Source organism: Agelaius phoeniceus, chromosome 10, assembly GCF_051311805.1.
Source record: "Agelaius phoeniceus isolate bAgePho1 chromosome 10, bAgePho1.hap1, whole genome shotgun sequence".
In the NCBI taxonomy this organism is placed as follows: Eukaryota; Metazoa; Chordata; class Aves; order Passeriformes; family Icteridae; genus Agelaius; species Agelaius phoeniceus.
Window position 1 is genome coordinate 21,041,602 of NC_135274.1, and position 27,932 is coordinate 21,069,533.

The 27,932-nt window shown below is 40.0% G+C and overlaps 1 protein-coding gene across 2 annotated transcripts in view; it reads left to right on the forward strand.

The window, feature by feature from the left end:
- TBL1XR1 (TBL1X/Y related 1) overlaps positions 1-27,932 on the forward strand; it is a 105,354-nt gene that overhangs the window by 25,787 nt on the left and 51,635 nt on the right. For both annotated transcript variants that reach the window (XM_054639027.2, XM_054639028.2), the window contains exon 2: positions 21,695-21,759. The gene's annotated coding sequence lies outside the window, so the exon portion shown is untranslated. The remainder of the gene's footprint in view (positions 1-21,694; positions 21,760-27,932) is intronic.

Here is a 27,932-nt window from a genome sequence, read left to right on the forward strand (position 1 = left end):
GCAGTCGGTTCTAAGGGGGAGCCCCACTGCTTGGGGTTCCAGGGAGAAGAAGGTGTCACCCCTCAGGATAAAAATTGGGCGTTTGGGGTGGCAGGATTTGAGAACAAAGGAGGTGGCAGCAAAGGCTGGGAGGAAGAATGGCTGGAAAGTGTCAAGGCAGTAGACAGAGGTGGCAGAGGGTGAGTAGCTGGCAGAGGAGAAGCTTGTTTCAAAGTGACTGGGACCATTTGGTTTATGTTAACACATTCTACTTCACAGTTTGGGAGGAGTGCAAATAAACTAGGTCAGCTCATGCAAGCCTTGTTAAGAGAAACATGAAAAAATGGCTAAGTGTAGTGAGAGAAACTATGGGAAACGTCAAAGATAAAATTGTTTGAATGATTTTATAATTTTTAAAATGATTATTTTTATTGGATGTGCAGTGTTAACTTAGTGAGGCAGCATGGATTTTATTTTCCCTGCTGCTGTAGTTAATGATTATCTTGCTTCTTTTGGAGACTGAAAAATAACAGTGGTCTAGTGTGGCTGGGGCTCTGGAAATATCTGTGACTCAGTAGGCAGCAGTTCTGTAAACAGATGCAAGACATCTTAGAAAAGGATATAAAATTATTAAACCATAAAGCAGTGAAACCATAGAACCTTTCAGTGTGTTTACCAAAGTTCTTACAGGTTCACGCTCAAAGGAAATAAAACCACTGGTAGAGAATCTCATTAATTTATGTCTCAGTCAGCTTCAAATCTGTACCAAAAATGCATTTCCTGACTTAAAAATATGAATTTATTAGGACACTACTGCTGTGCTGTGAGTATCATGTGGAAGTTGCTCATCTAGTAAATTAATGGAGGCATGTGCATTGAACCTCCTTACACAGCCATTCCCTTTTGCTACCCAAAGCAGGAACTGATGACTTTTTCCCTGCTGTTGCAGAATAAGGAATCGGACCAGAGGCAGATTAGGCTCTAACAGCAGTTGTGTTAGAGCTGCTGCCAAAGTGCACAGGAGCCAGGTCTGCAGCTTCCCTGCAGGTTTCTGGTTTGTCACAGCCACCTCGTCATCCTCAGTGGAGTTCAGCCCTTGAGAGAAAATCCAATCCATTTTTCACGGCGGTGAGGCAAGGCGTGGAGCTGGAATAACGCATGGTGGGGGAGGATTTGTCAGTCCTCAGTGTCCCTCGCTGTCTGTCCCCTCCTGCTGCCATCATCTGGGTCACATGGAGCACCTCTCTCCTCCTGGCAGCAGAAATTAGTAATGCTGACACCTTTCTTTGTACACTGGACTCAGCATCCAGTGCTCTTGAGGCAGAACAATTCCAGAAGCCTGTCCTGCTGATGAGAAAAAAAACCAAAACAAAACAAAGTGATTTCTTTTCAAGTCTTTTCTAGAAACTTAGCGAGGTGTCTGCTTGGGGATACGAGTTGGGTCATCCCCACAGTCAGAACTGGCAGTGGAGGAGTTTCATTAGGCAGTCGAGTAATCTCCAGTTTGAGTGGCAGGAACCCATTAACAGCTGAGGGAGGGATGGGAGAGATTTGTAAATTGGGGAGCACTGTGGTGAAGGTAATTAGGGAGTGATTGCTGTTGCTCTAATGCAAAGAGTAAAGGCATCAAATGAAACTAAAAAGTGATATCCAAAATAAACACAGGTATTTTTTTTCCTAGAATATTCCTGCAGACTTTTTTTGCCTCAGGACATGGTAATGCTAAAAGTTGATGTGAATTCAGAAAGCCATTATGTATTCATGGAAGAAAAATTGACCTGGAGCTATTGAACACTCAGTTTTTGAGCTGACATGGAAAGGGAGACTTTTCAAAAGGGATTGAAAGGAGACTTGTGAATTTAGGAACAGCTTTCATAATGAGCACTGTGTGAGAAAGCATGCTGATGCTCATCAGAAAATACATCAAGTGCATCATTAGCCATTTGGAGGGAGCTGGAGTTGCTCTCTGGTACCAAATCAGTGATAAGCAAAGTGCAAAGGCCCTTCTTGGCTAATAAAAGAGGAGCCTGGTAAGTTGTTATGTTTGGGGCATTAGAAGGTGAAGCTGGTGCAGGACTACAAAGAGACATGGCAAGACAAAAGCCAGTCACCTTTTCAGATGGATTTTAAGTGGTTCTGAGTGAGGTGAGACTGCCTTTGTCAGGGGCAGCAGAAGCTCAAGTGTGAGGTAACAAAAACTCAATTGGGTTGGGGTGGATGGATGGATGCAATAGGCCATGTTTTACTGGTGCTAAGCAGAAAGAATTGCTGAACTTAGATATCACCTAATTAAATCTATGTAAAGACAGAGGCATGTACACCAGTAAAAAATGTGAGTTTTTAATGAGTGGCATTGTACGTCTTGTGTATGTATTTGAGCATTTTGAAGATGTAGAGTCAGAGTCTCTAAGGCTTTTGAAACACTTTCAAAATAAGAATACCTTTGTTTTTTATTGCCATTTGCTTAAAGTATAAGGAGCCTTGGAATGTACACTGAGGCTTCAAGAAGTAAAACAATCTTGCTTTTCTTCATGGTTATTTAAAGAGTAAATGCTCTGATTGTGCAGACTTAGTTAAGAGGATTCCTTGAAGAGCAGTGGAAATGGAATGGTGGTGTATGTCAGCCTTTCAGCTAATATGCCAGCTATAGGCTTTAATTAATCTTCTTTTTTCTCCCAAAGTGATCATTACATGAGATTGTGGTTACTGTAATGCAAAGACTAAAGGCATCACCTGAAAATAGAGGGTGATGTCCAAAATAAACACAAGTATATTTTTCATAGAATATTTCTGGAATCTGCCAAGTATTGCTCAGATACGTGTCATAAAGTCTTTTTTTATTGACCTTGGTTTGGGAATGTTTATGATATTTTTCTCATATTTTTGTGTTAGGAGATTGAATTTCATTTTAGGAAGAAGTTCTGTAGTAAGCAGATACTTAGCTAAAGGGAAGAATTTTGCAAGTATTTCGAAATTCTAGGAGCACTATAAGCATCACCCTGCCAAATTAAATTTTAACCTCAGGATGTGGTTTAAACCTTAATTTTTAAGAGAATTCCTTTTAACAACTCTGATTTTTATCTAGGTTTGATTAGAAGCCTTGTGCTTACACAATTAGAATACGTCACCATACAATTAAAAAATGTCCCATGTGTGGTGAATGTTATATATTTGAATATTGGCAAGGTGGGATGGGATGAAGATAGGGCTGCTGTTCAAGCTTGGGAAGACAGTCATGTTAAAGTTTCTTGCCTCTTTTTTTCCCCCCTAGATGTTCACAGTTAAATCTCCAGCTTTCTCTTTGTGCAGCTGCTGTTCTTTTTCCTGGCAGAAGATGATTGGGGGTAGCATTGGTTACAGTGTGGGTGCACGTGTTTAGCTCCCCTGGTGTTTAGGGGAAATGAAGCTGGGCTCTTTTTGTCCCCACCATGCTTTGCTTTTCATGTTTCAAAAATGTGCTTCTATATAAAATATTTAAGAGTGTTTGTGCCTATATACATATATATAAAATACAGTGTTTATATGAACATGCTTCTTGGATAGAGTTGCCTTGGTTTAGGTTAGAAATAGCAATTATGTGCTAACAAATTGCCTATTACATATGCCCAGTATACAATTTTTCCAGTAAATTTGTAACAGTTTGCTCAGTTCCAAGCCTGTGTGAGTGTGTGTTGCCTCTCCAACCTATTCTGGTTTTTGCATGTGGAAATAAATTAATTTGGTTTTGCATGTTAAGTACTGTATTAATGCAAACTCAAATAGTCACATATATTTATGGGACTTTGCAATTGCTTGACTTTTAAGATGCTTGATAACGAATTGGAATTAAATACAAACTCAAGGAGCTCCTTTGGCAAATAAGCATAGATGCTCATTGCACTCATCATGTGGCAGTTTTTCATGCACACAGTATTTATTTTAGCAGCATGAACTGTAGAATGTGCCCCTTAAAGTGCCAATTGTGGCTCAATTATAGACGCAGAAATCACAATTTTAAGTTGTTTTGCTGAAGGCTGTGCACTGGCTCTGTCTGAAGACAAAGTGCACATTTTAGGAACAAAAAATCCACAACCAGCAGTACCTGCTGGACGTGGATGTGCTGCAATTGTATTTTCTACCAGGGTTTATTTTATAAAAGAACTGTTGAAATAATGTTATTACGGTTTCAAAGTCAAATATCCCAACAGCAGTGAACAGACAGAATGAACCATTGTAGGATTCAAGATGTCCAAGAGCACACAACACCACTGGCTGCTGCTTGGCTGTGACCCACAGGTTCTTCTCAGCTGTGGGTCCCAGCCTGGACTGATGGAAGGGCTCTTTCCTCCCTGGAGCCACAGCCTGCATTGGTCCTTGCAGAATTCCAGGGTGTTCCTGGTCTCTTTGGATGCCAGCCCTGCTTTCAGGCAGGTTTCAGTAGCTGCTTGTTGCCCCCAGACTGGTGTTACCTGCAAGCTTGATGAGAGTGCATTCCTGGGCTTCCTCTAAGTCACTGGTGGAGTCACTGGGTAGGTCAGGTCCCAGGAGAGATGGCTGCAGCATCCCAGGTGTTACTGGCCTCCTGGTCACCACAGAATGCTTTGTGTTGGAAGGGACATTAAAGACCATCTCTTTCCAACCAGAACTCTGTCTGGAACAATTCCAGGCATGAGGCATCCATATCTTCTCTGGGAAACCTGTTCCAGAGTCCCCTCACAGTAAAAATTTCTTCCTCATATCCAATCTAAACTGGCCTCTGTTTAAAGCCATTCCCCCTTTTCCTGTCACTATGTGCTCTTGTGCAAAGTCCCTCTCGGTATTTATTTCTTTGGAGGTCCCCTTAAGGTACTGGAAGGTGCTCTAAGGTCTCTGAAGCTTTTTCTTCTCCAGTTCTCTCAATATAGCTTCATAGCAGAGGTGCTCTATAGTCTTTTAAACAACTTTGTGGCCTCCCCTCAGTTGCTGAAGGACCCATTAATTGCTGTGTTTGGAGCCCAGCTGTGTTTCCACCCATCGGGGGGTCATTCATCCCACTGGCCACATCCCAGACTGGATAGGTCCATACTGTGGGGTATAAATTGGGGTAATACCCTCTGCTGCTCTCTGTTTTTATTTGAGGATGGCAGAGAACCTGCCTTTGTGTAGCCATTGAGGACCCCTCAGTCTCCCTGAGCTTTCTGACACCAGTGGTGGCCTTGCTGTGACCTTGGTTCTCTGCACCCTTGGGCACAGCCCATCTGGTCCCAGGGGTCAAGATCAAATAATCCCTGGTAGGAACCCCAGCCTTATCTCCCATCTGCTGCCACTAAATCAGCAGCAGCCCCACTTTTCCCCTGCTTAGCCTTTTACTATTATTTGCAGCATTAAATGTCAAACTATTTTCGAAGCATTTCCATGAAACGTTGATTTGAAAAGTTGTGGTTTATCAGTGAAATGTAATGCAGAGTGTGTTACACCCCAATTATATGTGCATTAAGCGTTCCCATAAGAAGTCTAAACTGAATTTTGCAAATTTTTATTTAATTATAGACTTACATTTCAGGATGTATTAGGCCACCCACTGAGTGTGAGGGCGTTCTAGATTGCTTCCAAAGAGCTACCGGTTGCTTTGGGAAAACTTAGTTCTTGTCAACCTGATGAAGTTTATAGGAAATCTTCCTGCAAAAATGACAGCAGCTCTCCTCTGACTTCTCTATCGTACCCAATAATTTAATTTTAAAACCATAAAATCCAGTATTTGAAATAACTTCTTGTTAGTGACAAGTATAAATATTTTTCACTTTTATTCAATATTTGAAACAAGTGCCGTGACTGTTTGTGTATGAATGTGTGCATTTGTACACTGCATAGAAAAATACTCAGCATTTATGTGTGCTTCATTCATTTTACTGTTATGAAAAAACCCCTTGTATGTCTATCCAGAACAGAATTTTACTGTAAACCTAATGCAGTGTGCTCATTTGTATGGGTTGCTGCAACTGGAATTTTTCAAATGCATAATGTGGTGGTCATGATAATGTGTTTACAGAGTGTAAAATTTGAGCTTGAATTATGATTACTGAAATAATTGATCGTCAGCATTTGTGCTTTGCATAAGAAGAGTTCAGGAAAGCTGAATATTAAATAAACAGCATGTTGGATGAACAGCATTTCTCTTTCAACTCATCAAATGAACAAAAACTAAAAGAAGAGCATGTATTCTTATTGCCAATTACTGTCCAAGGAGGATAATGATACAATCTTTATGACCTGCTAGAACTGTATTCTTAAAATAAATTTCCCATTACATTCCTCTCAGTGTTAAAATACAGTCTTTCTACCAGCAGATAAGTTGTGCCAAAAATAAAACCAGAAAGGTCTCTCATACATAGTTTCTGGTTATTAAATAATGTGTACTCTCCCTATCCCTTCCCAGCAGGATATTCTGGTTTCTCCAAAGGCTTAAGGAGCTCCTGCAGGAACTCAAGGAGCTGGTAGATGCAGGGGGTGAATGCACAAAATTGAAGTTCTCTCCTTAGAACTTCTCGCTTGTTTTGATCATCTTGCAAATGAGTAGAAATGTATAGAATTTCTGTTTGTTGAAAAACAATATTTACACTGCGTCTCTGATACCTACAGAACAATGCTCAGACATCAAAGGGGATCTTCCTTTTGTGGGAATTGTAAACTCTGCAAGAAAATTATTAGAGAAGTCATTAGGATTTAGAGGTACATAATTAATATGTGGGAGTCAAACGCGTTATGCACTCAGTGTGTTTATCAGCCCATATTCTGAGTGCAATCTCTGAGAGAGGCCCTGAAGTGCTCTGTGGTGTGTGTGTGGGCCAAGGGTGAGGGATGGAGAAACGTCTCTGATCAGAGCAGAAAAGAACAGAGAGCCTCCTGCTTTGTCTGGATGGGGAGTGTTTGCTGCTCCGAGGGAATAAATAACAGAAATGCCAGCAATCATCACTGTCTCAGGGCTGAGGCCACAGCCAGAGCAGGTGGGGAAATCTTTGAGGAGATGATGCTTTAGTCTCTCTGAGGTGTTCACTCCCCCATGCCTGTGTTTTCCTGGAGCTCTGTGCTCTGGCAGCGTGGGAGCAATGCAGAGCCAACAGGTTGCAGGGGTTTGCATGCGGTGGTAAAAAGGAGAATGTGTCTGGCACGGCATAGGCAAGAGGAATACAGGAATATACACCCCCCACCTTTCTGGGTTTTGTTCCCTTTGGCAGTCTCTGCTGTCCCTGGTACATCTCTGTTTGTATGCTAAAATGATCAAATCAGTAATGATCACTTTCTTGGGGTTTTTATGCTTTTTCTTGTTTCTTTTTCTGCAAGGAGTCCTTCAGGGCTTCTGAAGATCTCATTTCTATTCTTGTGATAGCAGGTGCCTTTGATAATCTGTTTTTCTCCAGTCTTGATTATTCTTTTTCTGTGTTGTTTGTTTCTTCCTTTTGGCAATTACATCCTCAATTTTGGATTATTTTAGATTTCTATTGCTAAAATCAAAACATAGTCACTAACCATCTTTCTGCATTTGCTGATTTATTTTTTTGGGCAGCGAGGCCCCTGCTCCTTTGGCATCCTAGCTGTCTGCATATGGTAATTTATATTGTCTCTTAGCTGCGAGATATTTTTTCTTCAGCAAATTATTCGTGTTTGTTTGCAGCTGATCATTTTTGTTTAATAGCATTTTCTATTCCGTGGCACAGCAGTGTCCTGGGAGAAAAGGATTTTCTCTTGGTGCTCTAATGAGTTGTTTTCTTAGCTCCCTCAAATGGTGTCCCATTCTTAGAAACAGTCCAGCAAGTGTCCTTGTGGTGTGGACATACAGCAGGGCTTGGCAGACCCGTTCTGCCTTGGTTGGGAATTTCTCAGGCACTGAGCTGGATCCAAGTGAATCAGGCAGGATGCTGATGGAGCCAGGGTGACAATTAAATGCCAGCTCAGGCTCCCAGAGCCTTCAGTGCCCTCTCTGCTCGGGGACTCCAGGCTGAGCTCAGCTGCTCCGCGGGAGGAATGACTCTGCAGAACACCAACCCCCGTGGCTCCAAACCAGCAATGATCTGAAATCAGAGTTTTGGTGCTATGATCAAAAGAATTTTTTGTAGTTTCCATGAGTAAAATCCCTCCAAAACTAGCAAAAGGGTTGTGTCTGCTGATCAAAGGGTCCTTTGGCATCCCCAGCCAGTGAGATTCAGTGCAAAGGGAATTTTCAGAAAGCTCATTAAAAATTAACAATATTGTGGGGGAGAAAGCCCAGAGATAAATCCTTAGAGATCATGTTACTTTAATAGAAGTTTTTACTTGAAATAAGAAATACCTGAATGCCCACTAGAAAACAAGTTCTGTAACAAATTCTTTGCACCACATTCCCTACTTAAGGATGTGGGAAGTTTATAAATTCTGGATTTTATAACCTGTTTTGTTTCTTCTATGGAGATATCTTTGATTTATCTCAGTGTTTGCTACTGTACAACTTACCATATTAAAAAAAATCAAATTATGGATTTCTGCACCTTAGATTCTTATGGGTTGCATTGATCTTTCAGGGCCTTTCATGTTTTTGAAGTGTGTAAGACGGTGAAATCTAAATTCAGAAGGTGTTTCTGAGGTTTATTCTTTTATAATGTATGTATTTTATGTTATTGATTCCTTATTTGCTACTGTACAAACGGGAACAACTTTATTATTCTTCTGACATGGCTTGTAGTTAAAATCAGCCCTCTTGGCCCAGTCTTTGGTCTCTCACTGATGTTCCAGAAGGGATACAGAGGAGGCACTGTAAAGAAACTTCTGGATGAGATGTACAAGTTAATTATCAATGAGCTGAGATTTTATGATACCCACAGTGAAGTTGTGGGGAATGCTTCCCTGCAGAAGCTAGAGCAAGCGTGGCATTGCTGAAATGAAGTGTAAAAAAAAGCTTATTTTCAATGCATACTAAATTCAGAAATAGTTGCAGGCACAATTAATAGAGGTGACTTCCTGTGGCAACTGCCCTCTTATTCTTTCTTTCTTTCTCAGTGTAATTTAATTACCTGAAGATTACTGTAGTCTGGATACAACTTTGTGGATTATTTCAATATATTTGCTGGTTTTGAATTCAATGGTAAAGCTAAGCTTAAAAAAAACAAACAAACCCCATCCCACCCAGGACTGAATGATTAAATTTCCTTTATTTGTTTGTTTGGTGCTCACTTTTGTACCTCCAGAGGAGCACTGTGCACCTGAGGATGTGGGTTAGGTCCTGCTAGGGTTTTCCTTGGATCTATTTTCAGTGACTTCCATCCAGAGACAAAGGGACTACCCAGTGCTGCCCTATTCAAAATCTTTTTTCTTTTGCAAGTAGTGAACATCAAGGCTGATTATAGATGTTGTTTTAAGGAGGTCTTTTAGTCTTTAATTTACACCTTTGACTATTTAATACCAAAAGAAATGTCTGCTAAGCCCAGGGTGGATCGAAGGGAAAGCAATTTAATCAACAGGTAGAAGCCCTTGTTTGAAGTAATTGATTGTAATTTTGCTTTGGATTTAGAGAAATCAAACTTTGGCGAGAAAATAACTGTGCTGCAATCTATTAAAATGTTTGATTTGCTACTAAGATTGAATTGTTGTAGTAGAAGTGGTATTTATTTTGCTAATCAGGCTGATTTACTGCTTTGCTCTGCTTTTGTTAAAGCACATAACCTTTATTTATACAAATTATTTGAGCTTTTACGACTTTTTAGGAAGTTGCATGTTGATGAATAGTGTATTTCTAATTTGTGTGAAACTGCATTTAGAGGAAGGCGTGTATTCTAATACATGAAATTTTCACTTGGTTTACTGTTGCAGTGTACTGGATAAAAGAGGGAGACTTCTGCATTTCGAATTAGGGAAAAGTGCTCTTTTGACAGCAGTGAAATGAACTGATTTTCTTGTTCAGTATTTTGGAATTAGTGGGGGTTTGTAGTCTCATAACTGGCAGATAAATTTCTTATCCTTGTGTGTCTGGAGCGCATGCAAAGTGAAGCCACTTGAATTCAAAATAGTTGTGGTATTAAAAATCATTTCTGTGCCACTGTAAAAACTGGCCACTTAACACTTTTAGTTCATGAACACTCTGCCTGTGATTTCCAGCAGTTCCACTGATTGCTTAGTTTTCTTCAAACTGTAAATATTGCTTGATTATTTCATTTATCTGATATTTTTTTCTAGTGGCTTCAATCAGGTTTTGGTTCAGGTTGCCAAAAATTTAAATTGAATTTGAAATTAAAATCTAAACTCAGTTTTGACATGATACTTTTATAGTATCTATATCTGCAGTGGGTTCTGTCATCAAAACACTGAAGAATTTCAGTTAAAAAATTGCAAAAGGATTTTCTACTCATCTTCTTTTTAAAATAGAAATTCTTTGTAAATATGAAAAGAACTGTGTGGTTTTGAATGGAATAAACAGAAATGCTTCTGTAGTATTCTCTCTTCTGCTTCCCTGATGCTGTGAGGCAGCAGCACAGGGCAGGAGACACAGCCCTGCCCTCCAGTTCTCTTTAGGCACCACCATTTGGTTGTGTTTTCTTCTACTTGGTTAAAATAGTAAGCAGCAGGGTTTAAAATTTACTGTGTGGTATCTGTAGGGGTTTCTATTTTAATCTTCCTTAATTGTAAACTTATTAAATAATAATGTTATGGAAGTGTCTATCTTCTTTACCAGAATTTTTAAGTTCACCCTACCTCAGTTCTGGCTTTTTGGGTCTCTCTGGCCATGAGCAACTCAGCTACTCATCTTGGGCAGTGCCCACAGTTTTTAGATACTTAGACAGTTTTAGATATTTAGTTAATTTAAAAGAGAAAAATAAAAGCCTCAGGAGGCTTTGGGTGGAGTGCCTGAGATAGGACTGCTGAAATGACCTCACCAGGTCAAGCCTGCTGGTGACTAAGGGTGAGCAGGAGTGTCTCTCTGGTTTGTTAGTCAAGAGAAAGGCAGAGCTTGGCTTTAATGCTTTGGCAAGCACACCTCTCTTCTTAAAGCGTGTCACATGAGGGATGTGACATGTTTGTACATGGAGAGTTCCATGTGAAATCAGACTGGCCCTGCAGTATGAAGTCCTACCAGAAAGGAGAAGCTGCTGCAGTGATCATTGCAGCACAGTTGCTGGAATCCAGGGTTATTTCCTTATCTTACCCTGTATGGCTCTGCAGCTTGTGCTGGGACAGAGGAATTCCATGCAGCGATGGGAGGCTCTGTAGATCACTTCCATACATGTGTTACTGACACTTCACACTGGGGCTGCTTCTCTGGCATGAATTATTTGCACTTCCCTGTGGCTGCCTCCCTTCATCCACACTCAGCTTTGCCCTGTGAGCCCATGGATGTTCTTGGCTCTCCATGCAGCCACTCTCTTCAAAGTTTTAGTAAGAATGTTTGGCAAGTGTTGTTTTGAGGACTGGCAATTGTTCAAGTCAGTTAAGAATTTTGCAGTAAAGTCGTTACACAATGAAGTTATAAAAATTAACTCCTCGTATGCAGGCTAAAGTAAATGAGTGTAGTTTGATTTTTACTGCTTTACGGGAACAGAAAGATAAAACTAGTCAAGTTTTCTGAATCACTGAATGAATCAATTAGCTAAAAATGCCCCAAGGAAATTATCCTAACTTGACCAAAGGACAAATAGTGCTAATTGCTCTTAAACTGAGCTTGTTTAGTCTGCAGATGCTGCTAGCAAAACTGCATCCTTTTTGTGGGAGAGGGAGTGCCAGTGTGTAGGTGGCAAACACACCCAGCTTGTGACAAGGAGGGTCAGCAAGACTTCTCTGAAAAGGTGTCAAAATCAGTCCAGTAGTAGTATTCCTGAGAGAATATGGCAAGTGGATTTATTTCTGGGTAAAGTTGGTGTAAAAAAAGAAGGGGATATGTTAAATGGGTCAGAAGTGCTAGTGTTTGAGATGCTTTTATAATTCCAAGGTTTTGCTTGTTCCTTAGGCAGTGATAAGAAAGATAAGACACAAGAAAAAGTCTGATAAATGATTGCAGCTGTACTGTATCACACAAGAAAAAATATATGTATTGAACCTTGTTTTTATCTGATACAGTAAACAGTCTCTTCTGAAGTGCAGCAGCTTGTAAACCTGGGTTTTTTTACTTTTTGGTGCATCATTATTGGGCTGCCAAGTCCTGTGCATTTATTACTCTGTGCTGTATAGGGTCTGTGTATTTATTAGTGCTAAATACCTCATATTGTTCCATTTCAACGTTCTGCCACTGACTTGGAAAAGTACGGCATGAAAGTATCCTCAAAAAAAATAGGGAAGAAAAGCCCTTGACTAGGTGTGACTGAAATAATATCTACAGTGTTCTGTTTGGAGATGAACCAGACCCCAATCTTTGGTGTTTGACACTGAGGGGAAATACTTCTGCTAGGTGGAGTATTTTTGACAAGTGTGTTCAATACTCCTCCCCTGAGCATTTGTCACTTGCTTCCTTGGAAAACCGGTGTATGTTAGCATGATCACAAAAGAAAACAGCAAAATATACAGGCCTTCTGTTTGTTCTCCATCAGTAAAAAGACCTAAATATCTGTAGGTTCAAATGGAAAATAGAGGCATAGATTTGGGGTTTTTTTAAGGTTCATGAATATTCATCACTTTTTTCCCTTTTAAAAAGTGAAAACTGGGCTGGTCAGTGGACGGTTTAGTGACTCTGTATCAGAGCAGCAAAAACCACATCAGGAGCAAAGCTTTTCAGTGATGGTACCTACCTGGCATATTTTAATATTAAGATGTGGGTAAATTTTCCATCTTTAGCAAGGTAAAAGATTAAGGAAGTTTTATTTCCCAAAGACCAAGAAAGTATTGAGTTTGTTACTTTCTCTGAGCAATCTGGTAGATCACATTGATAAATGAGTTGACTTAAAAAATAGAAAAAAAGTCCCAAACCCACTGGTTTCATGAAGCCCTGACAGCAGTTACAGAGAATGAGAATTCTGTAGGTGACTGCAGAGGCAGAGTTCTGTAAATGTAATTCCCAAACGGTGAAACCCTATCCCCAGCCTATTCCAGTTTGAACGAGATTTGCAGGATGCACAGCTCAGCCAGTTTCAGATTCCTGGTGTGAAACAATCAAGATAAGAATCAAAAAGTAAAGAAAGGGAAAAGCCCTGTTAGATCAAACACTAAACACTAATCTTTCTCCTTAGGCAGAATTACTCCTTCCAGAGTCCTTACTGCTCTTGTTTAAAATAACAGAAGCCCCATGGCACCGAGAGTTTCTCTTAACTTGTCTTCAGCCGCATGATTTTGTTATGGGGAAGTTTTTCCTGGTTATTTAAAATGTATTTGCAACTACCCAATCTTTACCAGACAAACCTAAGTCTTCTCAAGAAATTGCTGGTTTTTCTCCTGTCGGTGATGTTACATAGCTGTACTTGAGACTGATCCCTTCACTAAAATCAGCATTCTTTTTTTTTCTGCTTTTTAAATTGTTTGTGAAGTGGTGTAATAGGTTATCTAATCCCACTTTCACTTGTTTGTAGGATAAACACCTGCTGTGTGTTGCTCTGTATGTGTAACACGTAAGTTCAAAGGGATATAAATTGAGCTGTACAGCTGCAATGACTGTAGGAAATCCAACAGAAAATACTTCCAGTGAAACAAAAATATTGACTTCACTCATTTTGGCAACAAAATAAGTTTACTTAGGGTTTTTTTTCCCTTTTGAAAATGAGTGTAAAACCTTTTCCTACGAGCAGGAAAACCAACATAATTGAAATGTTAATAAAACAGTATTTTTAGGAGATGGGTTTTTTTGTTTTAAATTTCTGGATATACCACCTAGGTCTGTCCTGGAAGGTACATAGTTTATTAGTTCAAGTGTACACATACAGCTAAGCCCTCTTTAGTGCTTAGGACAGGCTTGAATAAGGGCACTGTTAGGTTGTTACCAATTAATCATGGCCTAGTTGATGATCTTTGTAAAACCTCTCTGCTGTGGTTTTGTTTCCTGAAGTCTCAGTTCTTTTGAATATGTTGTCTTTGATGAATCAAATACATGTTTTCCTTGGTCATGCTTAAGTTTTGTTGTTATGAAAATAAACCAACAAAGGACAAGTGGCATGATTATATTCGTTTAATATGCTGCTGTTGATTAATGACTTTAGTCCATTTATTTAATAGCTGCTGTTCTCCTTGACCATAGTGTTAAATATTTTGCTGTTTCTCTGTACTGTAAGCTCCTTATTCTCTGGGACAGGTTTTGGTGTCTCTTACTCCATGTACAAGTCTAATATTGATGCAGCTATTTTGGTATTCAGTCAGTGTGACAGACAAACAGCTCTGGTATCCAAATGGTTTGAAAAGACAGCAGAATAACAGATACCTGTTTTACACACTTGGTGCTTGTGCTGTTTGTGGTACAGCTTGTACCTAGTACATCATTCTAGGTTTGAGAGCTTTTTGTGCTGGGCTCCCTTTCTCTGTCCAAGGCACCAGGCATCCTTTGGAAACACGTATTTTGATGGTGGAGCTATAGGTCAATGCTCCTCCTGCATTTCTTCCCTTTCTTGAGCCAGGTCAGTCCTCCTCTGACCCTGCAGTGGGGTGCTTCAGGAGCTGAGTGGAAGAAAACTTAATTTTGTTTTCAGAGGAAAGGAAGTGTTGAGAACACCCAGCTGGGAGAGGGTAGATGAGGGTAAACTGAGGTCTCCCCATGCAATAGCAGTGAGATCTTGGCTAGGATGAGATTTGAGCTTAAAACGAAACCAAAGCCTTCAGGTGAGCCACACCTCTGAGCTCCTAGGGACAAGAGGCAGCTCCTTTGGCTGTCCCTGTGCCTTCTGTGACTTTAGCCCCTGCTGCAGGGAAGGTTTCCTTTCTCGGGGCAGGAAAGCCTCCGTGCTAATGAGCAGCACAGGCTTTTCTCCTATTCCCTGCTCTGCAATTTGTCACAGCTCAGTAGCTGCTGTGTAAGAATAAGTTGTCCTTTTAGCAGGGATGGCTGGATAAGCAGTGCATGAGCAAGGACAGCCCTCTCCAGGTAGATTTTAACTCTTTGTGAATCAGAGCCCTCAATTGAAGTTGCAGAATTGCTCTGTTGGAGAAGCGATGGAGACATGGAAAGAGCAGAGGCCAAAGGTTGTAGGAATGGTATTGTCTACTGGTGGCATGGTGTGAAGATTTGGAAAAAGGAAAAAATCCTTGTGTTGCTTGGTCTTGGGCAAGATGTCTGCTTCTTAGTCACAGGGTTTACCTGTACAGGAGGAACTTCAGGTTATTTGTGTGAAAATATGACCCACACACAGTAGTAGTTCTGAAAGGTGATACAACTGCCTGAGTGCATTGTGCTTCAGGTGTCACTCAGTTTTGAAAGCTCCTGGGGAAATGAGAGGGGACTGTAAGCAGCAGTTTTTGTTGACCAGTATTTTTGAAAAATTAAAGAAAAAGAAAGAAATTATTCCTTGATGCGTTTAATTGATGATTTCAGGGTATTCAGTGTTACCCTTTTTTTGGCAGTGTGAGAGGCTTATGTTTTTCTCTGGCTTTGCACAAAATAATAACAGTAATAATAATTCTAGGAAGAATCTGGAACCCATTATTATAAACACCTTATTTTAGTGGAGCTGCATCCCAGGAACACCTGGAGTGTATGAGCCCAAGGGCCACCACAAACTTTGCTTTTGGCCTCTGGTACGACTTAAAGTTTTCAGAAAAATGTTTTCATACCTGTGGATTTTTAAGTGCTTTTGAGTTTTAAAAGTAACTTATAATTTTGAGTGCTATTTTAAAAGAATTCTTGGATCCTAACTCTTCAGCCTCTACGCTATCACTATCACCCAATATCGCGAGCAAGGTAAATTTTAAAGAACGTTTTGGAATACCTTAGTTTTTAACCCTGACCCTTTGCTGCAAGGGCAGGCACCCTGGGAATTGTTCCTGCAGTGGGCAGACAGAAGGCAACCAGGCTTCCTGGTGTGTCCTCAGACAGGGAGAGTCACTTGAGCAGCCCTGGGTGTGCACAATGTTCAGGGTCAGTGGCCACAGCGGGACAGTTCCAGCCTGTTGACGTCAGGCTGTCTGCAAACACCTCCTGCAGCACCAGCCAAGCCCCACTGCTCTGTCTGAATGTCCTCAGCAGCTCCTTAGCTTGGCTCGGCAGCAAATGGACACCTGAGCTGTGTCTTTGAAAGGATGCCCTGATTGACTTTGGGGTGCCCAAAGAACTAAAGTGGTAGTGGCACCAACACTGAGGGAAACCCAGCCAGGGCTCCCATGGTGGTTGCACTCACTGAGGTTGGAAATAATAACAATATTGTCAAGTCCTTTTGTTATTTTGGGAGATTTCCTTCTGTAAACATACTGAGCCTAGTTCCAAATGTGATCTCTGTGTAAAACGTGTGTCCCCACCTCACTGAAATATGGCATATTTGAGACAGAATTTTAATTAATTCAGTAAATTAAGCTTGCTATAATCTAGATAAGCTCTTCTGCATGGCTACTGTGAATTCCAAAGCAAAAGAATATATTGTTCTGAAAACACAGTATCTGTCTGAAAACACAGATGAGGCAGGCACTGTTAGCAGAAGAAGGTGATTTTCCCAGGAAAGCAGTTTGAGCTTTGTTCTAAATCCTGCATTGGAGACCAGTTTAAAAGTCCTTCCAACCTTGCAATTACCAGTTCCCTGCAGGCACATTTCCATGTTGGCAAAAGCAGCTGTGGCCTTCCTTCAGCTGTGAAGGCTCATCTGAGTTTACTGGGTCTGAGTTCTGAGTGGAGAATGGAAGGGTTCTCACCCACCAGTGCAGCTGAGTTGATTTAGTGAGCTGGAGAAGACTGAGTTAGTATATGGGAAATATGTCTGTTCTTGCTCTGAGGAATGGGAAAAAATATTCTGATTTTTTTAAATTTTTTTTTGTTTTGTTTTGTTTCATGTTCTTGGGGTTTTTTGTGTCTTGGTTCAGTGTTTAAGGTAAGTATTTGAAATCTGTAATAACAGAGTGGCCCCTAAATGTTACACCTCAGGTTTTTATTCTTTTATTTTTTTTTTAGAGAAGGAAAAATCTTTTTCTCTTTCCTATTTGAAGTGAGTCTGCTGAGAGCACCCACTTTGACAAGTTGTTTTAGCTGATTAATATTCCAGTGATTAATTTAAATTTAAAACTCAGTTCTAGACTAAAAAACCAGAAAAATTATTTGTAAATATGCCACTGTTTTGATCAATATGTCAGTAGTCATCATGTCCACCATTTTTGGAAGAAGAACTCCACAAATTGGAAACTACCTTGAATTTTCACAGGTGGGCCCCCATCCTGCAGGTAGCAGGTGGGGTTTTGTGAGTGCTCTAAGGTCCTTTGGCATAAGAGTGCTTTGGGTAATAACTCTTTATACTCTTTCCCAGTCTAGACTGGGTTTAACTTCATTCTCTAGGACCTTCTAACTTCCAGTTTATGTGAATTGGATTACTTGCTAATGAATTTCATTTAAATGCTTGCAAGTGAAATGGTGCTGCAGTGCTGCTTGCCTTCCTACCAGCTGATTGGTATTGACAAGATTACTGGGGTGCATTATGGGCTTTTAATGGAGCTGGCTGAGTTGGTTTCCTCTCCAACAATTCAGCTTCCTTCCCTGTCAGTGGGTTATGAGCTATTTTCTATGATTGCCTCAGTTTTTGACTGTAGCAGAAACTGGTGTTAAAATTTCTGCAGTATTCTTTTGCTCTGGTCTGACTTGTCCTGTGTTTCTCATTGCACAGTGAATCCTGTTTCTGTGGGTTTGCAATGAGTGGTTTCTGTATCTGGATGAACTTTTCTCCAGAATAGTGCTGTCTGCTTGCCCAGTTCTTATTCTTTATCCCCTCAGATAGCCTTTGTATTAGCAGTTGATTCACATATGTCCATGGACATACAGGTGCTTGTTCTATAAAAGGGTATTCCTGAAATGTGGAAAGTTGTGCAGCTTTAATGTGATATGAATGTACAAGTTAAGCATTTCTTCTTTGAAGCTTCTGGAAGGTCGGCTTACATCAGTTTTTTTCTATATTTCTGATGGAATAAAGGTAGAATAACAAAGATCAGGAAATAAAAATTGCTTAATTGACAGAGAAGATCTGTTTCAGGTAGAGTTTGTGTGGATAAGTCTCTGGGCAGGTCTTACCTACTTTCAGTGCTTCCCCTGATGAGGCTTCCTGTAAAACATCCCCGCCCACGCCCTGCTCCCAGAGTGAAGTACAGGAGCAGTCTGTGCATGTTATTTTGTCACTAGGAACCCTATTGCTACCTACCACTTTCAAGTAATGACACTTCTTAACTACATCTTGTGTGTGGTGCTGATTTCTCCCCCCCACACACACTTGTATGTATTTGTTTCTCCTGAATTTTCTGAATTTTCTGAGTTGGTATTTGTCTCAGTTTAGCCTCTCTGTCAGATCTGAAAAGCAGATGTTGTTGTAGACGTGCTGAATTGCTTAAAAAAAATTATTGCCATACATCACTGTGGAACTGTGATTAAAAGAAATAACTTTGGTTTTCTCTGTTTATGTTCCAAGCACAGCAGTGGTAGAATCACCATTAGCTTTGTATGTGCCTATTAACCAAATGAAAGGAAGGATTCAATGGAGTGATTAGTTTTCAATTTAGGCTTTTAAAGTTATTGTCTCATGGTTTTTGCAGCCTAGTTACTGAGGGGAATATCCAGGGTTTAGTTATTTTTAATTCTGTTTTGATTGGGACACTTTTTCCAGTTACTGGAATTCAGATTAAAGCAGGATACTCAAGGATAATTTAGAAGAAAAGATACTGTGTCCTTAGAAGGCTTCTGTGATTCGGAAAGCACAACATCTCATGGCTAAATTTGTTGTTAGAACTCAAATAGCACCAAAATCTCAGAAAGTAGTTTAAACAGTGTGATCCTAAGAGGATTAGAAAGAAGCACAAGTTCACATGGGGAACAGGAGCAATTCAAAGCTCATGCAAAAACCACTGCTTTAACCATAACACATACCCAGTGTAATGTCTGGGAAGGAGAAAGTAGCACCCATAGCAGCATTTATGGAAGGAAATGGTTAAACATTTCTGCAAGTAGCATTTAAAGAAATCCTTGCTTTGAACTGATTGTGTTTGGAAGCAGGTAAGGACTAACATCAGCGCACGTCTGGTCTGTGTGTTTATAACCAGATCTGTCACTCTGTTGGTGCCAGGGCTGTTTTTATCTGTGGTTTCCTTTGCCCCACGTGGTTATTGCTTGGCTGATAGCAGCAGCCCAGTCTGAGCACGCAGCCTGGATGGGTATCTGCTGCTTTGATGAAGGTGGTTTGGTGTGTTGGTTTAGCCCTGCAGGTGAGAACTGCCTGACTCATGCAGGCTGGGTGTAAGCCTGGGGCATGGCTGGTCTCTGTACACCCCAGCAGGGTAGGATGCTCTTCACAGGGAGATGAGGGCTGTTGTACCGAGTGTTTGGCCCCAAATCTCCAAGGGACACACGCACCAGTTGTGTCATTTTGTGCAGGAAAAACTGGTGTGGGCAAGACTGGTAAGCACTGGCTCTGAGCACACGTTGTGTTCATCGAAATCATCTTTCTTTCCAAGTTGAGTGGAGCAGTTTTCAGTTGATGTTGAACACATCACCAGGCAGTGGTGAGCCGTTCCAGCTCCTCCAAAATGAAGGATCCAAACTCACAAGCTGCTGTGCATTCCCCAGGTGTGCCTTATCAACTTAAAAATAATCCACCAGATGCCCTTTAAGTGTCATGTACAATAGCTGTTACTGCATCTGGGCACCTGTTTAAATCACTGTAACGTGGTGGAATATAAAGGTGAGAGATAGTCTGAAATCAATAAATTATAACTGTCACCTGCATTGTTTCAAGGTACATGCCAAAATCCAATAAGATAAATTTGGAAAGGAAAAAAAGCTGCTGATGAGGCGTTTGTACTCAGCAATTGATTCTGAAGAAGGACATTGCAGAGTTTTCTAAGTGTTTACACATCGCTTCAAGCGCCCTTCTTTAAAACTGGAGCCTACAACCAATTAACATTGAAGGAGGAATGAAGTGAAGTCAGTGAACCCTTTCTTTTCTAATTCTCTGCTCTCTTGAGTCTTTGCTTCCAGCTTCTTTCCGTGTCACTGCCCTGTTTAGATGTAAAGCAAAGGACAAGAAGCCTCTTCCACGGATCAGGCAGAAAGGTTTTCCCTCTCTGGCTTCAATGATAAGTACTGCACTCGAGATTGCACAAGGGCAAAGAGGTGTTGGAAGGAGAGAGTTTGGGCAGTGTGTACTGAAAAAAGCCTTTTTTCCTTGAAGAAAATGTTTTATGTCTGTGCAATCATCCCTTTATTTGTGTTTGTAATGTTCCTTCCCAAATGGAATAACCCAAACCAAGCTGTCACACTCAGAAGCAGGGCCCTCCTCTGCCTTTCTCTGCACACAGCTTTTATCATGATTTAGATTGTCCTCCAAAGAATCTTGGTTGGTTGCTGTTTTGTTCTGCTTTTAAGGAAAACTCTTGTTATAAGCAAATAATGTTTTTATGGGGTCTGCAGAGCGGGTGTTAAAGCTTTCTCTTCTTAGCTCTGGCTGTGGAAAAAAAAAAGCTTTGAGTAGCCTTGCATAGGATACTGTACCTCTTGAGGAGTGGAGTTTCACTCAGCCTATTTACATATTTTCTGCAGCACAAGTACAACTAAGCAAGGAAATAAGAGCATGTTTGCAAATTCTTTCAATTCCCAGCATTCCTGCATTCCTCAGCATCCTCTGCAGTGCCTCTTGCTTGCACTGTGAAGGTGATGTTACTGCCTGCCTTGTGGGATCTTCTAAGAATAAAATAACTCCAAATGGCGCAGCTCTTTTATTTTATTTTCTTTTTTCTTTTCTTTTTTTTTTTTTTTTTTTTTTTTTTGGATTGGGTCCAAAAATGGCTCTATAATGAATGATTTCCTGCTGGTTGAGCTTGAAAGTTGCACGTGAGAACCTTGTGTTAATCACGAGTCCCACAAACTGTAGTTACTCTTTACTCATAGTAAAAGTTTTTTGACCACAGGTTGCAGATGCTTGGTAAAGAATTTAATCTAAAAATAGTCTGGTAATACTTCATTAGTCAGCCATGTCCATCTGTCACCCTTCCTGCTCTTTGAGTGGGTGATTAGATTATGTCCTAAAGAAAAGTCGTCTGGCAAGTATTTGTATGGAGGGCAACCACTCAGGAATATTAGTGTGGATAAAAATCATTTGTCACTGCTGAATAAAAATGAATGTTGTAGTGGATGGAGTTACCTCATATTTGGATGTCAAAAGCTGTGTGCTTACACTTAGTTATTTTATTGTAGGGTGCATAAAATTATTATTGACGTGTAAAGAAAATTACTAAAATGTAGAAGAGTATGGATTTGTTTGGATTATGTTTTTATTTGGGTTATAAAGGCGGACAAGAGTTCTCTTGAATTTTGCACTAGGAAGATTTATGTTATTTACATGTTGTCAAGTGTTGCTAGCAATTAGTGTGAGCTGGTTGTTTTCTTTAATTACTGAGGTCACTGCAGGAGTTGGTAACTCTTTGGGCTCATGGGCACACCTGTGTACATAAATTGAGTTATTTAGTGCAAGATGTGTTAGGAAAACAGATTTTTCTTTTACTGCTTCACAGTGGATGTAACCATTTTGGAAGTCATACCATTGGAATTTTGATTTTTGTTTGGAGCTTTTCAAAATATTTAGGTGTTGAAACCTGTGGTTTCAAGATAATAAATACTAACATTTCCTATTTTGTCTCCTTATTTTTCTGTCAGCATCACCCTTCTGTGGCAAGAGGCACCCGAAAGGAAAACTTCTGCATATCAATGCACTGCCAATGGTAAGTACCTTTTTAACTGACTAAAGGTGGTGTGGTTTCTGTCTGCACACGTGCCATTAGCAGGGGCTTACACTGCAAATAGTGTTTTTAGAATAACTACTTTTTAGTATTCGAGTGGATTATTTTCATTTTTTAAGGAACATCTAGACCATTATGCTGTTTGACAGAAATATTACAATTGCACCTGGTTTTATCCTGTGGAAAGTAGGGCAGCATGTTAATTTTGAAGTGAGAAGTGTGACTCGACAGTAACATAGCTCATCCTGTTAGTAACTGGTGTTGCTTCCTCTTTTGGCCAAGAGCCTGTTTGGGGTGAGCTGTAGCCAAGCTGAAAATTCTGTTGCCCCCACTTGGGTGCTCTCTGCAGTTTGTTTCAATACTAACAGGAAAAAAAAAACCCAAGACCAGCTCTGCATTGTCAGGTGTATTTTACTCCAGCCCATTTGGCAGTGTAGGACCAGTGAAGTTAAAATCTTAGCTTCTGTAGAAAGGGGCAATCTTCTTATTCCATATCTGAATGTTAGTGTTGCAGACTGCTGCAAATTCATATTTTCAGGCTATCCTTATGGTTTGCTGGTGCTTCCTGATAGCTGTGCAGATGGAAAGCAGAGCTGAGGTCTGAAGGGAAGGACTGGAACTTGCTGCTTCAGCTTTGATCAAGCAACCTCTTTTTTAGCAGTTTTGATATCTTCTGTTGTCACAGTTGAGGTGTGCAAGAGTGGTACCTTCAGCATTAGCCTTAAGAATTAAATGCATAAAGTGCCAGTGTGAATTCTATATTTAAAGCATCTCTCTCTTGTTGTGCTCGGTACAGAAGTTAAAGGGATAATGTTTTGAACCACTTGCTTTGAAAACTCAATTTTGGATCTGAGAGCTGAGCTGATTTCTGTTGGTTTGCATGTGGAAATGGATCTAAAGAATATTTAAATCAATTACAGCCTCACTTATTTATACCTTTGCAACTCCACTGTCTTTGCCCTGTGAGGAAAAATGATGCTTGGATGTAACTCCTTCACTTTGAGGTAGTGAGCAATTCTGTTAACTCCCAAAGACATCATGGAGTGAAATGTAATATATTTGTCACAAAGTAAAGCAAATATACCTCTGAAATCAGAAGATCTGCACCAAGGATATATGTTGTTTAATAGTCTGGTTTTTAGGCTCAGAGTTTATATGAGTAGAGTTTATATTAATTTGAGATGAATTTCAGGTGGTGGGAATGGATTTGTTGAGTGAGAAAGAATAGTGTTTACCTGGTCACTCAGACTGGTATTTCAACTTCTTGGTCCTGAAATGAGCAGTGCCCTCAGCCTTTTCTAGTATTGTTAAATCTTCATTGTTGTTGTTGACCTTTTTCCAGCAAAAAGCTGCTCTGTTTTCTTTTTATTTTGTAGTGGTTGAGTGTTATTATAGTTATGATTTAAGATACTGATCTGTATTACTGCCTCTCTTAAAAACATGACTCATTTCATATTAACCTAGTCCTTATACTTCATAAAATTTTAAAATACTGTGAGACTGTACTTGAAATGTTACTGCATTTTGTCCTAATTTTCCCCCTACAAATTATATTAGAAATTCAGAATTGCACAGTCTCAAGGGCATGGTAGTTGTTACAGTAATCATAAAACATACTCAGCTGTTACTTGCACTGAAGTGAAGTACTCCCCACTCTTGTCTTTGAGGGCTGTTTTTGTGCTATAAGTTGTTATACTTTATTATTCAAGAGATTTCTAAGCCATTACTCACCTCTGATTAACTTTGAGATAGTTTGAATGTAGATTTAAGAGACAAGCTAGACACAGTTTTTACCATCCCCAAAGTAATTGTAACTAAACCTGTACAGTAAAAAAGACTTTTAGGGGTTTTTATTATGTTTTTCTCTTTGCTGTGTGTAAACAAAGTGTGAGCCAGAGGTCACTGAAGAAAGCAGGTTTTGTACATCCCCCAGAAAGGTCTTGCTTTAACCATGGTTGCCCATGTTCAACACATATATTTGAATAAGAAATTCATTTCTGATTCCCTTGAGAAATGGTTGTAGCATTTTTGGTCATGTTTAAATCCTGATTGTCAGTTCCATTTCTTAGCAGTAAAAACACCCAAAATAACAATTTACACATACTCCATCCTTTTCTGTTGTTTTCTTAGATTTTCAATTTTCAAGGTAATTAAAAGAAACTTATTTTTTGCATCATATTATGTTATGATATGCATAATATATTCTATTATGTATATGTTAACTGATAAACCAAATAGGGTAAAATACTAGTTACTCTTTAAAAATTATTGTAATTGTTGGCAATTCTTTAGAAAAATAAATATTGATATTGTGATATAGCATGGCTGTGTTCAGTGGGTGTAAGTTCTCTTTCTCATTTTTGCAGCCAAATTTAACATTCCTCACAATGTCTAAGGAAAGATGCAAAGGCTTAATGAAAAAGGCCTGGTAATTGCAGGAAAGTAAGTGTCTAATGCTACTTTTCTAGGATTTTGAAGGTTCATTTAGAGGCTGATAACTGGTACTTAATCTGTGGTCACAAGAATTAATGTGTCAGAAATAAAAATTTGAAGTCATGGATCTTTGGTCTAAGCAAATGATGACATCAGGATTTCAACAAGGGCTTTAGCAAATACATTTTCTTATTATGTGATGGAACTTGTAGCTTACCCAAGAAAGATTTTCCATTGTGTCTTGCTTTTTTGTGAGTTTTGGAAGCAAACCAGTTTGCCTTTCCGTCTTTGCAAGTCATTGAAGCAGGTTTGTGTGTTCACATAAGTAAACGTGGGAATATAAGAGTGTGCATGTATTTATACACACATATAGGTGTATATCTAAATTTAGAAATACAGAATGGACTGTGCAAAAGCCAGGAGCTTACAGAAAGGTGGGAGCTACCAGTTTGTGACTGTCCTATGACAGCTTGCTGGGATGGGTTTAATTTTGCAGAGGTAACCAGAAAGGGCTGGGAAGGACTCAAGCTGGGCCGTGTGCTGGCCTTCTTACAGGCATCCTGGCAAACACTGTGTCCAGGTTCTGAGCCTTTACATGGATGGTTTGACAGAGATCAACACCCTGATCAGTTAAAAAGGTCTAATGCAGAGAGCATCGAGGATGTTATTGTTTATTACAAGCTGGCACAGGTAAAGTCTGAGGATAGGCAGTGAGCACAAAATTACCTCGTCCCCAGGCAAGCAGAGTCATCAACAGCTAAGGCATGTCCTCACAGTCTTGGGGGGAATACCAAGCAGGTGATTTACATCCATTCTTTTCAGTGCTGCCTACTTCTAGGTGAACACATTATGCTGTGTTTCGAGGGTGTAGCACACCTATTGTGTGTTGTGTCAACTGTTCCTACTCATAAGAGATGGGATAGAGCAGCTCTGCAGGCACTGGGTCTCTTGGGCCAGCAAATCCAGGGGTGCAACATTTCAGTGTAATTACCTACAGGGGATTTAGCTCAGAAACAGCAGGAGGGCTTGGAGGAGCTGGGGAGAACAAGTCACTCTAAAGTGAAGGGAGACTGTCTGCAAAACTTTCCCCAAGACTGCAGCGAGTCATTTTTAATTTGAATGTCTTTGTGGTGCCTTCAGGTAGTCCTGTGACCTTCACACTCCTTAGAAGACAGGTAAATGAATAAATGGATTTAACTATTAGCCCATGTTTCCCCAGCAGCTAAACCCATCCAAATACTGATCTGCCAGGCCACTATGCTGAAATTCTTCCATGCAAAGGAAGACAACCAAGGGAGGGAATATGAGCTGGAGAGCTGGGTTTGGTGTGGAAGCCTTGTCTCTGCTGGCACCTGCCAAGGACAACTGGAGGTCTGTGCCTCTAGCTCCAAGGTTTTTGCACTGGAATTGCAAAACTGGCTTTGTTTCAAGAGGAGCTGAATGGCATCTCTCAGCTAGGGGTGTATAAAATGAGCATCTGCTGATGAGCAGCTCTTTGTAAGGTGGTGGAGCTGAAGGTTGGTTGTCATACTGAGAGCAGGGACCCCTGCTTTCCACAGTTTATGAAACTTGACAGGACTAAAGATGTTGCCCTCAATAACCTAGAATAATTGATTCAAAATAAATAACCCTGCAAGACTTAAGGCCCTTATTCTATGAAATAGAAATGCATGTGCCTACATGTAACTTTTAGTGTAGGAGTAGTTCTTTTGCAATATAAATAAGGAGTTCTTGCATGCATAAAGCTAACCAAGCTTGAAAGCACGTTGAACAGTAGGGCCTAAAAGTGCTCGTGAAATTTATTGTTGAGGCTGTTGGTTGTACAGTTTATGGAGTGCAGCCTTAAAAGGAAAAAAAACCTATTTCTAGCAGGTTCTGAAATAGTCTCAAATAATCGACAACATGAAATTTTGGACTGTTTTGCTCCTTCTGAAATCAGTGGATGCTGTTTTCAATGAGGGAAGGTGAAGTGCAATGTATTTTATGTGATAATTGGTTGTGGCTAAACAGTTATATTTCAAAATGTTCATACATCAGTTCTATTTATTGGATCAGCATGAATTAGCTAATCTAGTGGTTTATGTGTGGAAGAGGAAATACTGCTGATAATGTGATATAAAAGAAAAGTTCCATCATGTGGTAGGGTGCAAACTGTGGTAAGCATTAAAAATTGTACATACACTATTTTGAATAATTTTTGGAAGGGTTTTTGAATTTTCTGTTTCTTTACAGAGAGCAAGTTAAGCACACTAGCAAGATCCCTTTCTGACTGAGAGGGAAAACACCCCTTTTCTCCTATTTCTGCCATTAAAGTTCTCCACTGAATGAATCAACTGAAACGGAAATGAACGTCCTTTAAAAATTGAAGTGTTGGCTCTGTTTTGAAGAAGCATTTGTCAGAGAACTTTGTCTGCTGTTTCTCTAAGCATTTTACAGTTCAAAAATAAGCTTTGACTAAGAATTCTCAGGAAAATCATAAATATGTAATTATCTAAGCAGCTGGGATATTTAGCCCCTGGCAGGTGCCCAGTGCAGTGCAAGAGCAAAGGGAACTGGGCCAGTATCTCAAGCTAGTAGAACATCTAAAACAGGCTGAGGGCCATTACTATTCCTTATCTCCTGCCATTTCTAGTTTTTAAATCTTAAATATATTTGAAAAGAGGCTGTATCTGCTGCAATGGGTTGTCTTCTCTTACAGCTGGCTTAGTCTGTTTTTTTTATTGTTTTCCTCTGCTTTACCTGCCCTGCTTTAGATTTTTTCTGTCTTCACTGCTTTATACTGGTGTTGGTTCAATAGATAATAGTAGTGCAGTTAGCATTAGATTACATCTTACTTGATCAGCATGCCATCTGCTTTAGAGGAGAGGGAGATTTTGTGTTTGTGCTCTGGGTTCACTGACATATGCCCATGAAGTTGTATAACCTGAAATTACCCTTTTCCTGCTCTGTTATATGAAAAAATTAGAAATACGGTGTAAAGTCTTGTCAACATTGGCAAAGTTTGTTGCATAGTTAAAAAATTAAACTGGCTTTTGTGTGTACATGTAGTAGGATGTTGTAGAGAAAACCCAAGGACAGGCTCTTTTGTGTCCCAGCACGTGAGTGCTGCCATCTGCAGAAGAGCAAGGCTGATTTCACAGGAGACCATGTCAATGTGTCACTTGTATCATCAGGCCTTGATCCTGGTTTCCTTCTTGTCAACAGAAAGTTGATGTTAGTTCAAGTTAACAAAAGTAAAAGCTGCCCTTGGTTTCAGCAGTGCTGATGCTGGGAGATAATGAATATTGCTGCAGAACAATAGGAAGCCTGCAGGCTGTGTGGAGTGACACTGTGCTGACTTTTATTTGCTCAGGGGAAACAGAGACCTGCTGGCCTTCAAAAACCAGGACCCTGTGTGGCCATCAGCATGGATGGCATGGCTAGAAGTCTGTATTTGCTTCCCAAGTCTTTAGTTCACCCAGTGATGAGAAGCAAAAATTGTAATCATTGTGTTAGTGCGCCCATATTTGTAAATAGAGGTCATGTGTGGTGTTCTTATTGTAATTTAGTGAACAAATATAAGAAACTGTTCCAGACAAGGGATTTGAATCCCACACTGAGCATATGTATGTAGGATTGGCATCCATGAATTTAATATTCACACAAATGGAGGGTATTGATGTCAAATGTGAGCCATAATTGGAATCTTTGACCTCATTAATGATATTCATGAAATCTTCCCC